The 17,269-nt window shown below is 51.6% G+C and overlaps 1 long non-coding RNA gene across 1 annotated transcript; it reads left to right on the plus strand.

Moving 5' to 3' along the window:
* Window positions 1–1,516: 1,516 nt before the first annotated feature.
* Window positions 1,517–14,367, plus strand: LOC144246571 (uncharacterized). The gene is made up of 3 exons (XR_013340227.2): window positions 1,517–2,289; window positions 2,853–4,439; window positions 8,631–14,367. It is a non-coding gene; the product is annotated as an uncharacterized LOC144246571 (long non-coding RNA).
* Window positions 14,368–17,269: the final 2,902 nt, after the last annotated feature.

The following is a 17,269-nucleotide window of genomic DNA, read 5'->3' on the forward strand; positions in this document are numbered from 1 at the left end:
CCAAGCACAGCCCAGCCCTGGGCTGCCCTGGAGCCATCCCAGTGCAAAAGAAACGTGGGATTGTGCTTGACAGGGCTGAGATTGCTGAGGGAAAACATTCCCCCCCAGCAGCCCTGGGAACAGGAGTGTCCCAGTGCTGCCCAGCCAAGAGAGCCCAGCACTGTGGGAATCCTTTCAGGTTCCTTTTATCCCTTTTTTTTGGAGGCAGCTGTGTGGTTTGTTTGTTTTTCTCCAGCATCCCCGCAGTGGTGGAGCTGCAGGAGGCACTTTGCCCTTCTGCAGGTGTGCAGTGGGCAGAGGGAGGGAGCACGCTGCTCTTTGAGCTCAGAATCCAGGATTAACCACCCAACAGAGGGAGGAGGCTCTCAGCTATCCTGCAGGACAAAGCAGTGGAATTCTCTCCCTGGACAGAGAGATCAGAGTGGAAAAGGGAAGAAAAAAGGTAAAAAACAAAAGAGGAGGGAGCAGACCTGGATTTGGGGGAGGAACTCCAGAGGAAGCAGGAGGTGCCACCTCAGGTACAGAGCAGAGGGATCAGGGATCCTTCAGGGTCCCCTCCAAGTTGAGAGATGCCAGGGTTCCATCAGCTTCACTCACAGCTAATTAATTCATCATTCTCTTGGAAAGTTCTCCCATCCCCATTATGTGTCTCAGGATGTCTTTAGGAAGTTTAATGGTTGTGTTTAAGAACACAAGAAAAATCTTTCAATATCGATAAATTTGAGTGTATCCATCCCTTTTTCACATTCCTGCACAATTCCTGTCAGCTTCTGATGTCATTCCTTCAAATTTCAAAGTGCCTGATTGCTATTGAAATGGATTCTGAAACAAAACCCACAGGGTGAGTTTGGGGTGTTGCTCACACACAAGCTCCTTCTAAAGCTTGAAATATGATGAAGATGTGCTTTAAATCTATGCAGATTTAAATGTGTGCTCTCAATCTATTCAGGAGCAGTTTAGGAGTTTGGGAATGAATTCCATTTGCAGCCAGAGCCTTGGCTTTCCCCCAGAGCACCTGAGTCACCAGCGAGCAGAGGCTGACAGAAACCAGGGACTTTCTTCGCTCTGCCCTAGAATCATAAAGTTAGGAAAAGAAAACAAAAAGCAAACCAAAAAAGCAGCTGGGAACAAAAGTGCTGCTGCAAAGGGGTTGAAATCCAGCAAAGAACTTCAACTTATGGTTTTAATATTTGAGAGTTGTTTAATTTATAGGGAGGCATTGGATTTGAGGGTGTTCTGTCCCTGTGGGAGAGGGACTGGGGAAGGCTGGGTGAGGGGTGGGGTCCCCATCCTGGTGGGGCTTGGTTTGGCCAGAAATCTGCTGGAAATCTTGCTCAGAACCACGGAATGCTGGGCTGGGTTGGGATGGGAGGGACCCAAACCCCCCCAGTGCCACCCCAGATCCCACCCAGCGCCCCCCTGCCATGGCAGGGACCCCTCCCACTGTCCCAGCTGCTCCAGCCCCAGTGTCCAGCCTGGCCTTGGGCACTGCCAGGGATCCAGGGGTGCCACAGCTGCTCTGGGCACCTGTGCCAGGGCTGCCCACCCTGCCAGGGAACAATTCCCAATTCCCAATCTCCCATCCAGCCCTGCCCAGGGCTGGGGAGCCACAACTCTGAGAGGTCCCCGAGCAGCCGGGGCAGGGGACCCGGCCAGCTCCATCAGGGAAGTTCCACAAGGTTTAGCAAAGCTGGATTATGGCACGGGGATGTGGCATCTGCTGCTCACAGGCTGCTGGGAAAACAGCTGAAGGGTTTTTGTGGGGTTTTTCTCTTTGCTTTGTTTGTTTACTGTGTGTGTGTGTTTGTGCTTCTGAGCCTTTTGAACTCCCAGCAAAACAGGCTGAGCACAGAGAGAAATGCAGAATGATCCAGAAGCTGAAGTGGGGGAGATTTTTAGATGGGATTTTGGGAAGGAATTGTTGCCTGGGAGGGTAGGGATGAATGCCCAGAGCAGCTGTGGCACCCCTGGATCCCTGGCAGTGCCCAAGGCCAGGCTGGACACTGGGGCTGGAGCAGCTGGGACAGTGGGAGGTGTCCCTGCCATGGCAGGGGGGCGCTGGGTGGGATGTGGGGTCCCTCCCACCCAAAGCATTTGGGATTTTATGGAAATCTCTCCAATCCATTCTGGTGAGCCCAAGCTCTCCACACCACTGGGATTAAACACATTCCCTCATTCCTGTGGGATTTTAATGGGATTCACTCCTTCCACTTCAGGGGTGCCTGGAACTATTCCTGGTGCTGATTTTCACAGAGAAGCAAAGCTGAAGCACTTGGGCTGTGCTTGAGGGTAAGCTCTCCCTCCCTGGACCCTGAAGCTGATGCCACAGTAGGAATGGCCCTGGTTCCTCCCTCCTGAAGCTTCAGCCTCTCCCAGCTCAGAGTTTGGGGCTGCAGGAAGGAAAAATGTCCTTGAATCCATCCGTGAGGGCCAAATGGAGCACGTGTAGAGCCATCAATCGAGATATTTCTCGCCCCCTGTGCTGCCTGGGTGTGTCATGGATGACTCCCTGCATGTTCCCAGTCCTGATTTGGGATTTGGTGGCTGCTCCAGGAATGTTTGATCTGAGTCAGGTGTGAGATACCTGACACGGCTTCAGTAGGAGCAGGAACACGCTGCCCTGGGCACTTGGAGCTGCAGAAAGACAGCCTTGTAAAATATTCTCCTCTTCATTTCCCCAGGAACATTTCACATTTCAGCTGGTGTCAGAGATGCTCTTGAGGCTCTGGAATCTTTGGGGGTTTTTTGGCTGTTGAAGGGTGGGGGTTGCATTGGCAGCTGAGTTTGTTTGATGAAGGAACAGTGCCCCAGCACAGCACGTGTCCTAAAACCCTCAATAATTCCTCTTGCAGCTGCCAGAGGCTGCCAGGCCCGTGGTGGCCAGGCAAAGAGCTCGTTCCTCTCCTGGAAGGCTCTGCAGGAGCTGTTCTGATGGGTTGCCCAGCACAGTTCTGCTGTTACTGAGGGTGATGCTTCATCCTTCGCTCAGCCAGGCTTCCTGGAAAGCAGAAGAAATGAGCTGCCCAAGGTGGGGGGTTTTCTCAGAGAAAAATAAAACAACAGCATCAGAAAAAACAACTTGAAGGTTGTGCGGAGCTGCCTCAGAAGAGAGAGAGGTGAGAGAACATTCGTGTGCACCAGCTGTGGCACGGTTTGGCTCTGGAACCCGGGCAGGATGAAGGGAGGTGAGGCCAGCCTGGGAAGGGGAGGAGGAGAAGAGGATTGTGTTCCCAGAGCTGTGGGCTCTTTGTGGCTCCTGTCCTGCCCTGAGGGAGAGAGCAGATGGCTGGGAAAGGCAGGAGGAGGCTGGAGGGCTCTCTCCAAGGTTTGGCAGCGCTGTCTGGGAGGATTTGTGAGGAATTCATTCCTGTGGCAGCAAGGACCGAGGCAGATTTACCCCCTTGGCACAGACTGTGCCCGTGAGGAGGGCACTGCCAGGGCAGGCAGGGCAGGATGGCTGATGGTCCCTTTCAGCAGGTTTGTGTCTGCCAGGAAGCAAGGACTGAGCACTGCTGCCCTGACAACTCCAATAAATGTAAAATATCAGCTCCCTCTCCCCTGGACAGACACTCAGAGACTGCCTTCAGCCAAAGCAGAGCAGGAATGGCTCTCGAAAGAGATATTAAATCTCTCTGCTGAGTGCCAAAGGCTTTGTGATGGCTGTGATTGCACTTCAAGGGCTCCTGGAGTCCCACTCCTCCTCTGATCCTGGGAATTCAGCTCTCTGTGTGTGGAGAGCCCTGGTTTGACCCAGGGGCTGCTGGGGTTTGGCCAGGGGGAATTCACTGGGGGGAGCAACCCTGCAGCCTGTCCAGCATGAGATATTCCTGTGTGTTCCTGTCCAGCCCAGGAGATTTCCTGTGTCCAACCCATGAGATGTTCCCCAGGGCAGGGAGCTCCATCCAAGAGCTGATCTGAGCCTTTGGGGGAATCTATCTGATCCTTCTGGGGGAATTTTGCTTCCCTCCCACCTCTCCAGCTGGCTCCGTGCAGATCAGCTCCTGCTGCACTCCTGCACTGCTGGCTGCTCTCCTGCTGCTTTTCCCAGCTTTTACAGAGATGGGACAACCGAGAGGCCTTTTAAAAGATTTTATTCCATTATCAGTCTCAATGGACAGTGAGGCACAAGAGGTGTCAAACTCAGCACCATTCCTTCAGAAGCCAAACCTATTTCCTGCTTACAACACCTTGAAATGCTTTTCAGCCTCTCAGCAGCTCAGTGTTTGCACACAGATGTACCAGACAGTGTGACCTTTCTATTGCAAATGCAGGTGAACCCAATGGGAAGAAATGACCATGTCTGACTCAGTTCAGAAAGCTGAATGATTTCTTTAGTATAATTATGCTAATATACTATATAAAAGGAGGATATTAAAACTACATACTACTTTCTCGAACTCCAACACAACTCGTGACCCTCTCTGAGAGCCCAGCCCCAGGTGGGTTGGATTGGATTGGGTTAGGTTGGATTGGATTGGATTGGATTGGATTGGATTGGGTTGGATTGGATTGGATTGGATTGGATTGGATTGGATTGGATTGGATTGGATTGGGTTGGATTGGATTGGATTGGGTTGGGTTGGATTGGATTGGGTTGGATTGGGTTGGATTGGATTGGATTGGATTGGATTGGATTGGATTGGATTGGGTTGGATTGGATTGGATTGGGTTGGATTGGGTTGGATTGGGTTGGATTGGATTGGATTGGATTGGATTGGATTGGATTGGATTGGATTGGATTGGATTGGATTAGATTGGATTGGGTTGGGTTGGGTTGGGTTGGGTTGGGTTGGATTGGATTGGGTTGGATTGGATTGAATTGGATTGGATTGGATTGGATTGGATTGGATTGGATTGGATTGGATTGGATTGGATTGTGTTGGATTGGGTTGGATTGGATTGGATTGGAATGGATTGGATTGGATTGGATTGGATTGGATTGGATTGGATTGGATTGGATTGGATTGGATTGGATTGGGTTGGATTGGGTTGGATTGGATTGGATTGGAATGGATTGGATTGGATTGGATTGGATTGGGTTGGATTGGGTTGGATTGGATTGGATTGGAATGGATTGGATTGGATTGGATTGGATTGGATTGGGTTGGATTGGGTTGGATTGGATTGGGTTGGATTGGATTGGATTGGATTGGATTGGATTGGGTTGGATTGGATTGGATTGGGTTGGATTGGATTGGATTGGGTTGGATTGGGTTGGATTGGATTGGATTGGAATGGATTGGATTGGGTTGGATTGGATTGGATTGGTCATCAGGCTCAAACAATCCTCACCAGAATCCAACCCAGCAACACCCCAGGTAAACAATTCTCCAAACACATTCCACATAAGAAAAATGAGGAACAGAAATAGAAATTGTTTTCTCTTTCACTTCTCTCTGTGCACGTCTATAAACAATCCTGAAAGGGAGAGAAATGCTTGCCACACATTTCCATCAAGTTTTGAACATTCTTCACAAATCCATTTCTCGTGCTCTCCCAGCAAAACTTCTTTGGAGCCACTTCCCAGCCCTGGAAGTGGCTCCAAAGAACTCTTGAATCCCTCAGGTGATGTCTGTGGGCTTTGCTCTCTGCTTGGCCACTTCAATACCCTCCAGGAAAATCTTATTTCTACCCTGCTCAACAGAACTTCCGATCCTGAGATCTCCCTGGCACGCAGGAGAGAAGAGCTTGTCCATGGCAGGTTATAATGTTCCTTCCTCTGCTGCCTTAAAAGCTAAGAGAAGGGATTGGAAAGGGGTGTTGGAGAAAATTTCCTGGGTCACAAGAGCAGACAATGCCTGCACCACGTTCTCTTGGTTTTAGTAAGCATGGAAGATGAATCAAAAATCACACAGGAGCACAGCTGAGTCTCACGGTGGGGTGTTAGAGCAGCTCATGATGAGATCCTCAGACACATTGATTTTATCTAGCTGGGTCATTTCTCTTTTTAAAGCCACTTTTCTAAGAGGGAGAATTATTCTGCCCGGCTCAAGGTGCAGGGAGCCCACAGCTCACCTGGGCTGCAGCTAACAGCTGGAGAAAATCATGGAAAACCAGCCTGGTTTGGGTGGAAGGGACCTCAAAGCCACTGTCTGCCAGGGCAGGGACACCTCCCACTGTCCCAGGCTGCTCCAGCCTGGCCCTGGGCACTGCCAGGGACCCAGGGGTGCCACGGCTGCTCTGGGCACCTGTGCCACGGCTGCCCACCCTGCCAGGGAACAATTCCTGCCCAAAATCCCATCTAAATCCCTCCTCTTCCAGCTTAAAACCACTCCTGGCCCCACTGGGCCAGGACATGCTCTGTTAGTGCAGCTGTGTTTGGGATTTGTTGTAATTTATGCTAATCCTCCTGCAGGATGATGTTTCTGGACAAGCAGAATTGGTTCTCATGTTTTGTGGGAATGTTTTCCCCACTCCAGCATTACTGTACATGAGGATCAGTTCTCTAATGAATTGTGCTGTGGAATTTGCTCGGTTGATCCAGCAAGCCTTGGGAATGTGGAGGTGGGCACGGATGTCTCGGTGTGAACAGCTAAGGAAGGCAGGAGCCCCCCTGAAATGGAAAATGGAAACCCCCTCCCTCCAAATTGTTATCATTTTGAAATTAAGGGGCTCTCAGGTAAAGATGTGGGAATGGGAATAACAGTTCTTTATTAGGGAAGAAAATAAAAATAAATTTTAAAATGTAGTAATACAGAACAACCCTGCCAGAGTGAGAGCAGCCCTGTCCCCTGTGTGTCAGGGAGGTGGCTCAGCCCCATCCCAGGGTGGCTCAGGCCTCCTGCAGTGCCAGCTGTGCTTCTGCTGGAGCAGGATCCTGCACAAGGGGGGAGTTTTCCTCTGGAGCTCCAGGGCTGGGGGAGATGGGCCTGGGCTCCTCTGGGAATGCAGGGGAAGAAAGCTGCTCCTCTGGGAATGCAGGGGGAAGGAAGCTGCTCCTCTGGGAATGCAGGGGGAAGGAAGCTGCTCCTCTGGGAATGCAGGGGGAAGAAAGCTGCTCCTCTGGGAATGCAGGGGGAAGAAAGCTGCTCCTCTGGGAATGCAGGGGAAGAAAGCTGCTCCTCTGGGAATGCAGGGGGAAGGAAGCTGCTCCTCTGGGAATGCAGGGGGAAGGAAGCTGCTCCTCTGGGAATGCAGTGGGAAGGAAGCTGCTCCTCTGGGAATGCAGGGGGAAGAAAGCTGCTCCCCTGGGAATGCAGGGGGAGAAAGCTGCTCCTCTGGGAATGCAGGGGGAAGGAAGCTGCTCCTCTGGGAATGCAGGGGGAAGGAAGCTGCTCCCCTGGGAATGCAGGGGGAAGGAAGCTGCTCCTCTGGGAATGCAGGGGGAAGGAAGCTGCTCCTCTGGGAATGCAGGGGGCAAAGGCTGCTGTGCTGTTCCCAGGTCAGATTGGATCCAGGTAGGAATTTTTGGCTCCTCCCCTGGGTGGAGCATCTCCCCATGGGTTGATGGAATTTTCTCAGCCATGCAGGGACACTCATTGGCCACGAACAGAAGATAATTAATAATTAATGGCTCAGGAACAGCAGAGATCTCCTGGAGGGAGGATTGGCTGTGCAAGAGATAAAGAAAACTGCCCCATGAACAGAGAGAACTGCCGCAGCTCTGACAGAGGGGGATGGAACACACACCCAGGTACACCTCACCTGGACAGAACACACCCCAGGCACCTCTAACCCTGTCAGGGTCAGCTGGCAAGGCCCCAGCAGTGTGAAAATCCTTTTTTCCACTGAAGAAAAGGTCTGGAATGTGTGAAGCTGAGTTTTCATGTTTATTTTTTCTTATCTACAATATTTTCTCTCTGACCTGCTGAGCTCCAGCTAGCACAGAAGCCGTGGCAGTCTCCTTCCAGCCACGCTGTCTCCCACATTATATACCCAAAATTTCATGTACCATGTTTACAGTTCCCACACCAATACCTAAAATCTACATTGGACAGTGTGTCCCTGTCCTAGACCAACAGAAAAGTGTCACCATCACACCGAGACTGGAGGGCAAGGAGAAGGAAGAAAAGGCCAGGGCACACCCAGATTCCTCCATCCTGTACCCCTGAATTTCATCCTAAAAATCCCCAAATTCACTTTTCCACCCTGTGTCAATTCCCCTATTACACCACTCAAACCCTTGTGGCTTGTAAAAGGTTGGCAACCTCTCCCCTGGGCTAAAATGGGAGCCACGGGTGGTTTTGACTTGCTGCCAAGGTCCCTGAGCTCTTGGAGGGTCTGGAGGCATCCGGGGCAGGCAGAGGGATGCTCTGGACACAACCCAGGAACACGGAGCTGTTCCAGGAGCTCTGGGGTCCTGCTGCTGGGGCAGGACCTGGTAAAGCAGGGAACAAGCGTGGAGAGGTGACCAGAGGGGGATGGACCAGCCCTGAGCAGAGCCCAGCAGCTCTGGGCACCCGTGGCCACCAGCTCTGGAATTTTTGGCCGTGCTGTCCCCATTTGTGCCTGTGCCCCTCATCCCTGCTCCCTCTGTTGCCACGGAGACAGGGAAAAGTTCCCCGTGGGGAAGGATGGGCTGTGGGAACAAATTGCTTTGTGGAGTGGCTGGAAGCCGGTGCTGGCTGGTGGATAAACAGGAATCCTGTGCGAGGGTGATGGATTTGCCTCTCTCCTGCCTTCCCCTGCAGATTTATGAGCACCTGAAGAAGAGGGAAACGAGCAGCTTTAATTGGAGGCTCAAAGGATGAGGAAATGGCCCTTCCAAACACTGCAGCCACACAGGAAGGGATGGGCGCTGCTGCTGAGCGGTTGTTGGTGTCAGATGTGCTCATTGGAACCCAATGTGCTCATTGGAATGGGCTCAGCTCCCTCTGCTCCCGCTGGAGAGGGGCACAGCCCCGGCGCCGGGACAGGGAAATGGGGCTGAGGGGTCCCAAAAGGGGGTGAGGGGTCCCAAAAGGGGGTGAGAGATCCCAGAGGGGTATGAGGGGTCCCAAAAGGGTCTCAGGGGGTCCCAGAGGGGTGCGAGTGATCCCAAAAGGGTGTGAGAGATCCCAGAGGGGTCTGAGGGATCCCAAAATGATCTCAGGGGTCCCAGAGGGGTCTGAGGGATCTCAAAATGGTGTCAGAGGTCCCAGAAGGTTCTGAGGGATCCCAAAATGGTGTCAGGGGTTTGAGGGATCCCAGAGATCCCAGAGGGGTGTGGAGGATCCCATCAGAACCCAAAGCTGAGTTTTGATTTCTGAGTCAGCTTTGCCGCCCGGCTTTCTGCCCATGTAAGTGATAAATTCAAGGGATCAGGCTGACACAAGCATTTCTGTGCCATTATTAAATTGAATTTCAATTTTAATTACAGCAGCTCCCAAGCAGGTGTAATAATATTAAAGGAAAATCTCTGTCTTTTAGCTCAAAGGAAAGGTGTTGCCTCAGCCCGGCCCCTTGGATTTCCTGTGGTTCTCCATCCCAGAACTCGGGGCTGTTTTATTTTGTGGGTTTTTTGCCTTTGCAGGGCGGGATCTGCCTGTGCTGCTGCTTTGGGGCTGGATGGGGAGGACAGGGCTGAGGGGCTGTGCCTGGAGCTGTTCCTCATCTCAGCCCTGCTGGGTAGGATCATTTTATTCACATTTTATTCACATTTTATTCACATTTTATTGTACAGGGCTGCTGGCTGCACCTCACAGCCTCTGCTTGGCAGGGCATTTCCAGGGCAGGCTGGTTGTGGAGCTCCTGGAGGAAATCTGAATGGGAGAGGCACTTTGGGATGTTTGATGGCTCAGAGGTGTGAGCTCCTGGAATTCCCCACGGTAACTGGTGAATGAGCCAAAATCCAGCCTGGCCTTGGGCACTGCCAGGGATTCAGGGGCAGCCACAGCTGCTCTGGGAATTCCATCCCAGCCCTGCCCATCCTGCCAGGGAACAATCCCCAATTCCCAATCTCCCACCCATCCCTGCCCTCTGGCAGTGGGAGCCATTCCCTGTGTCCTGTCCCTCCATCCCTTGTCCCCAGCCCCTCTGCAGCTCTCCTGGAGACCCCCAGGCCCTGGCAGGGCTCTGAGCTCTCCCTGGAGCTTCTCTCTCAGGTCTAGGTGTTGGGATGACCCCAAAAAATGTAAAATTCCTCATTTCCCAGCCCTGCAGTCAAAGGAGCCTGAATGTGCAGGATCATCTTCCCAAGGGTGTTTATTTTCCCTTCTCCAGAACATTCTCTCTCTGCCCTGCTGAGCTCTGGCCAGCAGCTCGGCCATGGCATTCTGTCTGCCCTCAGGGGGTGTTTGCATTTTATACCAAAAACTGCCTGTGCCATGTTTGCAATAACGTGCCAATATCTGTCATTTATGTTGGGCAGTATGTCTGTGCCTTAAACCAACAGAAAAGTGTCACCAGCACAGCAAGGCATGGAGGGCAAGGAGAAGGAGAAGAAGGTCAGGACATGCCCAAATCCCTCCATCTTGTCCCCCTGAACCCCGTTCTAAAAACCCCAAATTTCCAGTTTTTCACCCTGTGTTATTTTTACTACGACGCTACTCCAACCTTTGTGGTCTGTAATTCCTCACACAGAGCTGGCAGCTTTTTCCACAGACTAAAATCAAAACCACGGGTGTTTTTCACTTTGTGCCAGGGTCTGGAGCAGCCAGGGCAGCCAGAGGGATTCCTGGACTCCGGGACTTCTCCTCTCCAGGTGTGCCAGCCTGGCTCCAGGACTGATTCCCACCCCTCTGGGCATCTCTGTGCCTCTGTCATTGCAGTGCTGCCCAAACTGGCATCCCGAGGTGCTGCAGGAGCTCCGAGCAGAGATTTCCCCCCCTGGTTACGATGGTTTCCATCAGGAGCAAACCTCTCTGCAGGAATGGAGCAGCAGCAGATGATGGATGGAGCCTCTCGCTGCTCAAACTTCACCTCCCAGGATGTGTGGCTGCAGAGAATTCCAGCCACTTCCACATCAAGGTAAGAGAAAAATAATAAAATAATAAAAATAATAATAAAAAAACCCAATCTCCTTTCTAACCCAGCCCTGAGTAACCAGGGAACACTAAAACTAAAATGACTTTTTTTGCCAATAATTGTCTTTGGGTTCTTTAGAGCAATATCATCAAAGCTCTGTAGACTCAATACCACTGGTTATGGGATTTGGAGCTCAGCTAAACACAAAACTTAATTCTGTGTTCAGTTGTTTAAAATTTAAAATCAAAACTTGAGTGTGTCATAAAAAATCAAGCTGCTTCTCCTGATTATTAGGGGAGGAAAAGTCAGCCTAATTCCATAGAATTCACAGGCACTGAGCCTACACTGGTGTTTATTAGAGGGAAAATGTTCCTTTAATACAGAAACCAGGAAAAGACTGAAGCACCAAGCAAATTATGCAGATTCAATTGTGTAACAAAAGGGATTGAATTTACATTCCATGAAAATTTCCACTTTGTCCCTTCCAGGCTCTGCCTGTGAAGGTTACTGGGGCTTGTGCAGTGCCAGGGAATGTCAGAGGCACTTCCCTTCCTCCTCCTGGGCAGAAATTTGGGAATTCTGCACAGAAGCACAGAATCATGGATGGGTTTGTGTGGGAGGGACCCCAAATCCCACCCAGTGCCCCCCTGCCATGGCAGGGACACCTCCCACTGTCCCAGCTGCTCCAGCCCCAGTGTCCAGCCTGGCCTTGGGCACTGCCAGGGATCCAGGGGCAGCCACAGCTGCTCTGGGAATTCCATCCCAGGGAACAATTCCCAATTCCCAAAATGCCATCTAAATCTCCCCACTGTCAGCTTAAAGCCATTCCCTGTGTCCTGTCCCTCCATCCCTTGTCCCTCTGCAGCTCTCCTGGAGCCCCTTCAGGCCCTGCAAGCCTCAAACAGAGGCTTTTTTTGTGCTCTAGAATCTTAAATACCAAATTTAATAGGAGTTCCCTTAAAAAAATTACTGAACCTTGAAAATTCTCTCTCTACATTTAATGCACTAAAATAGCACTGAAACTTTTCAAGAAACTTCCAGAGATTTCCATGAAAATATTCATAAAGGATTGAAGGAAGCATTTTTTAAAGTCCCCATAATTCCAGCAGCAGGCCAGTAACAAGAACATCCTCCTGACAGCATTGTGCAGGAGAAAAAAAATGATTGATATTTATTGTCTTACTGTGTTTCAAACAAGGCATTAAAACAGCTCAGAACTGAAAATGAAGTCTAAGAAAAGCATGAGAGTAAACTTCACTCACCTAAGGAAAGCCCCATTAAAAAAGCAGTTTCTAAACTTCAAACCATGCACAGAACACTCCCATTTTTTGTACCACTCCATAAAACCAAGGCTGGGATATTTCACTCCTGGCTGGAGAAAGCCTCCCTGAAATCCTAATGAAGGGCTCATAAAAGATTCATGGCAAATGTGCAGAGGAGTGAAAAGGGCAGGAATTGCAGATTGGAGTGGAAAAGTCTCTTCTTTGGGAGAACAAAGATCCCATCTGGCTGCTTGGGATTGTCGGGATAGCTCTGAGCCCCAGGCAGCCCTGGCCCTTCTCCCTGGCCCATCCCGGGATATTTTACACTGCGTGGGGCTGGGGGAGCCTGGCACAGGGACAGGAATCCCTGCCCTTGGCACCGGGTGGGCTTTGGTTTGATGCTGCCGTGGTATCCAGCCCAAGGGGGGTGTTGGGGCTGGCTCCTGCTGGGATCACAGAGCCCAGCTCAGTCCCTTCCCCTTTAACTACTGAGGGAATGCTGGAAAACCAGGAGAAGACCCTGGGAAACTTTCCCAGTTCACTTCCAAGTCTGCTGCTCTGCTCCGTGCAGCTCAATTCCAGTGGCGCTGAGAATTTGGGATTTTCTCACGGAATTAAACGGGCACAGTGGGAAAAGTCCCTGAATGCAGCAGCCTCAGCCTCTGCATAAAGGTCAGGGAATGGCTTCCTTTCCTTCCAGGTTTGTTTCTGTGTCCCTCAGGCCATGGAAACCCCAGAGCCCGTGTTACCCACTGGGAATAGTCTGCTCTGTGGGAAGAGTGGGGATGAATTCCCTGGCTGCAGTTCCCGGCTTTGCTGGCTGTGGAAGCTCCTCTGGATTTCTGCTGGCACCAGCTGAGCAGGTCTGCGCTGGGCACACAAGGAATAGTGGGATTTTTAACCCTGAAACTGATCCTAAAGCTGAGCCTAAAGTACCTGCGCAAATCCCTGCCTGCAGTTTAAAATGTCCTTAGGAAGAGCAGTGATAATCCTGGCACCGTCTCCTTGCAAATTTAAAGATTCACCCTTTCTCCTTAAAATTGCCCTGGGATTCCTGGGTGTGGAGCTGCCCTGGTTATGGAGGTGTTTGGAATTTACTGGTTCCCATTTTCAGCACTTTTTCCCATGTAAATGTTGAATTTACAGTCTCCTGTCAGGCTCAGCGTAAAGGGAATTATAATCACAGGCTAACATTTTTCTGCTTTACAGCTTCAAGTAAATCTTTATTAGGGGCTGCAAGGAGTGAAATAACCTTTGGCATGGGGCACTTAGGAGGTGATGGAAAACTCTCCTGGAGCTCCCTGGGGAGGGATCCAGGAGAGGCTCAGCCAGGCTCTTTATCCCAAACTCTCCCCATGCACACCATGGTTATCCATCACTTCATTTCAATCCCTTTCTCTCTTTATGGACTCGCTGCTGCTTCATCCAGAAGAAAAAGCTGGAGGAGAAGGAAGCTGGGGAAATTCCTGAGGGAGAGGTAAAGCTGGATAATTGTCCTTTAGCATAAAGAGCACAAGGTAAATGCACTTCCAGATGCATGCCTTCAATAAACAGGGCCTATCTCAGAATTCCCGACTTGTTCGGGACCACAAATCCCACCCAGTGTCCCCCTTGCCATGCCAGGGACCCCTCCCACTGCCCCAGCTGCTCCAGCCCCAGTGTCCAGCCTGGCCCTGGGCACTGCCAGGGATCCAGGGGCATCCACAGCTGCTCTGGGAATTCCATCCCAGGGAACAATTCCCAATTCCCAATCTCCCATCCAGCCCTGCCCCTGGCAGTGGAGCCATTCCCTGTGTCCTGCTCCCCATCCCTTGTCCCCAGCCCCTCTCCATCCTTCCTGCAGCTCCTCCAGCCCTGCAAGGCCTCAGTGAGGTCACCTTGAAATTCCTCCTCTCGGGCTGAACAACCACAATTGATTCCATGATTTTTGCTGTCAGCCTGGTTTGACAGCTGAGAAACGTTAATTGGCTTGGAGTTTCTCTTCTGTGTTGCTTCATTAAGAGCCGGGCAGCCCCCAGGAGATAATTCACTGTATTCCCTCGGCACCCCCAGCCCTTCCCCGTCCATCCACTGCCACACTGAAGGATTTTGACAAACGACTCAGCTTCGCTGTGCTGCTCTGTAGAGTAACCATGTTCAACATCCCAATCAATGGGAAATGGATTTGTGTTCTCTCCTGGCCTCTGTCTCATCCTTGGGGTCTCTGCAGAGCTGGCACAGAGGCACCCGGAGCTGCTGCAGAGGATCCAGAGGAGGCGCCCAATGATCAGAGGATGGAGCAGCTCTGCTGGCAGAGCTGCACTGGAACCTGCAGGGGAGAAGGGTGGGGTGACCTCAGGGTGGCCTCACGGGGCTGGAGGAGCCACAGGAAGGATGGAGAGGGGCTGGGGACAAGGGATGAGGGACAGGACACAGGGAATGGCTCCACTGCCAGGGGCAGGGCTGGATGGGAGATTGGGAATTGGGAATTGTTCCCTGGCAGGGTGGGCAGCCCTGGCACAGGTGCCCAGAGCAGCTGGAGATTTTGGTTAGGAGAAGTTCTGGGGGTTTTAATTTATTGTTTTCTTACTTTTTCCCCATTCAGGAATTTTGCTCCTATTCTTTCCTTCTCACTCTGAAATTGAGTTGTGTTCCTTACTAGCAATCCACATGGCAAAAATGGCTTTCAATTAAATTCTTTTTTGGTATGTTTACAAATACAGGTAATCTGGATTATTTCAGGAGAGATGATGGTGCCTAGAAGTGAAATTTGGATCTGCTGCCTTCCAGAACAGGGTGGTTTTCTTGAGAATGGTAAGCCCCTGAAATGCTGAAATATGGCTAAATTAAGAAAAGGTAAAATTTAGATGGAATATTGGCCAGGAATTGTTCCCTGGCAGGGTGGGCAGCCCTGGCACAGGAGGGAATTCCCAGAACAGCTGTGGCTGCCCCTGGATCCCTGGCAGTGCCCAAGGCCAGGCTGGGCACTGGGGCTGGAGCAGCTGGGACAGTGGGAGGTGTCCCTGCCATGGCAGGGGGGCGCTGGGGGGATTTGGGCTGGCACTGGGTGGGATTTGGGGTGGCACTGGATGGGATTTGGGATCCCTCCCATCCAACCCATCCCTTCTGTGTCACATTCCTGTGTTGGCCCTGAGCATCAGCTGCAGCCACTGAAATTCCCAAAGCCTCCAGGAGCCCCCTTGCTGGGAGAGGCTCACTGCTATGGAAATACCTGGTGGCACATCCCGTGGCACGTCCCAGCTGCCAGCCCCGCCTGTGCCCGGCTGCGTGTGACAGTGACGAGGCTGGAAGTGACACTTGCAGGTGTTTGCTGCCTGGCACAGCCCCAGCCTGGCTTTGGTGTGATCCAGCCCGTGTCTCACAGGGCTGCCGTGGGTTGTGTGCTCAGATGTGGCGTGCAAGGGTGGGAGGTTCACCCCTCAGGGGTGCAAAAGGGGAACTGGGAGGGCAGGGAAGCGGCAAACACCCAGGCAAAGCTGTGCCTGTGTGCCACCAGATCAACTTCAAGGCCCTGCTTAATTCTAGAGCTGCTCTCATTCCAGGGAGAGAGCAAAACTGGGATAAACGGAAATAAACAGCCAAGGACAACTGGGAACAGTCCTGGGCCTCGTTACAGACACATTTCCTGATGGTAAATAAGGCAGTGGGATATTGAACTTACCCCTCCTCTGTAGTTACTCAATTCTGAGACATTTCAGCCTGCCAAACCTTGTACCAGATCTGACTCCAGGCTGTCCCGGGGAGCCTCTGGGGGTGGAGGGGACATCTGATGACCCACCCCACCACAGCCCCAGTGCTCCAGAGCGAGGAGAACGCTTTGTAAAAGCTCCTCAGCCCAAACAAACTGCCAAAGCCATTGCCTGGTGTGCTCCAGGCTCGGGGCTGGCTGGGACGGAGGGATGAGATGGAGGAAGGAAGGAAGGAAGGATCCTGTGGGAGCCCAGCACATCCCTCTGGCTGCCCTGGCTGCCTCCAGACCCTGGCACGAAGTCACAAACACCCATGGCTTCGATTTTAGCCCGTGGAAAAAGCTGCCAGCTCTGTGTGAGGAATTACAAGCCACAGGGGCTTGAGCAGTGTGGGAGTTGAGTTAACACAGGGTGAAAAAGTACAGTTTTGGGGTTTTTAGAATGGGGCCCAAAGGGACAAAATGGATGGATTTGGGCATGTCCTGACCTTCTTCTCCTTCTCCTTGCCCTCCATGCCTTGCTGTGCTGGTGACACTTTTCTGTTGGTTTAAGGCACAGACACACTGTCCAACACAAATGACAGATATTGGCACGTTATTGCAAACATGGCACAGGCAGTTTTTGGTATAAAATGCAAACACCCCTGAGGGCAGACAGAATGCCATGGCCGAGCTGCTGGCCAGAGCTCAGCAGGGCAGAGAGAGAATGTTCTAGACAAGGGAAAATAAACACCCTTGAGAAGCTGATCCTGCACATTCAGGCTCCTTTGACTGCAGGGCTGGGAAATGAGGAATTTTACATTTTTTGGGGTCATCCCAACACCCAGACCCTGAGAAGATCCTCCTGCCCTGCTGGGCTCGGGAGGAGCAGCCCCAGCTGTGCCGAGCTCCAGCTCCAGGAACCTCTCAGCAGCTGGTCGGGATTTTTGTGGGGTATGAGAAGTCAAAGGACACCGGGAATGGCAGAGGGTGGGGACAGGTGGGAGGTGTCCTGGATGATCCCTAAGGTCCCTTCCCACCCAAAGCTTCTGTGATCCGATGGATTTATGGATTTCTTCTAGGGTGTGTCCCACCCTGTCCCCGCTCTCCTCGTGCCACTCTCATGGTCCCCCCTGCCACCTTTGGCCCTTCCAGGTGCTGCCAGCTTCCAGGGCTTTCTCCAGTCCCAAGGCTTCCTGGAAAGAAAAGAAGAAAAGTCACCACAACCTGGAAAACCTGCAACTGCAAACCTTGGTATTTATATCCAATATCTGGGGAACGTCTGTGTCATTCCCTCTGGGGGGATGTTGTTGCTTGCTCCTGCAGGAATTTTCTGTGTATGAGCACAAAGATACAAAATCTGCTGCTAAAATCACTGGTTGCTTTACCATGGATTAAGTAGGGAAAAGTGAATTAATTTGGGTTAAAAAATTAAGTTTTTGGGGAAAGAAAGAGC

The sequence above is a fragment of the Lonchura striata genome, chromosome 6 (genome assembly GCF_050655825.1).
Source record: "Lonchura striata isolate lonStrDom1 chromosome 6, ASM5065582v1, whole genome shotgun sequence".
NCBI lineage: Eukaryota > Metazoa > Chordata > Aves > Passeriformes > Estrildidae > Lonchura > Lonchura striata.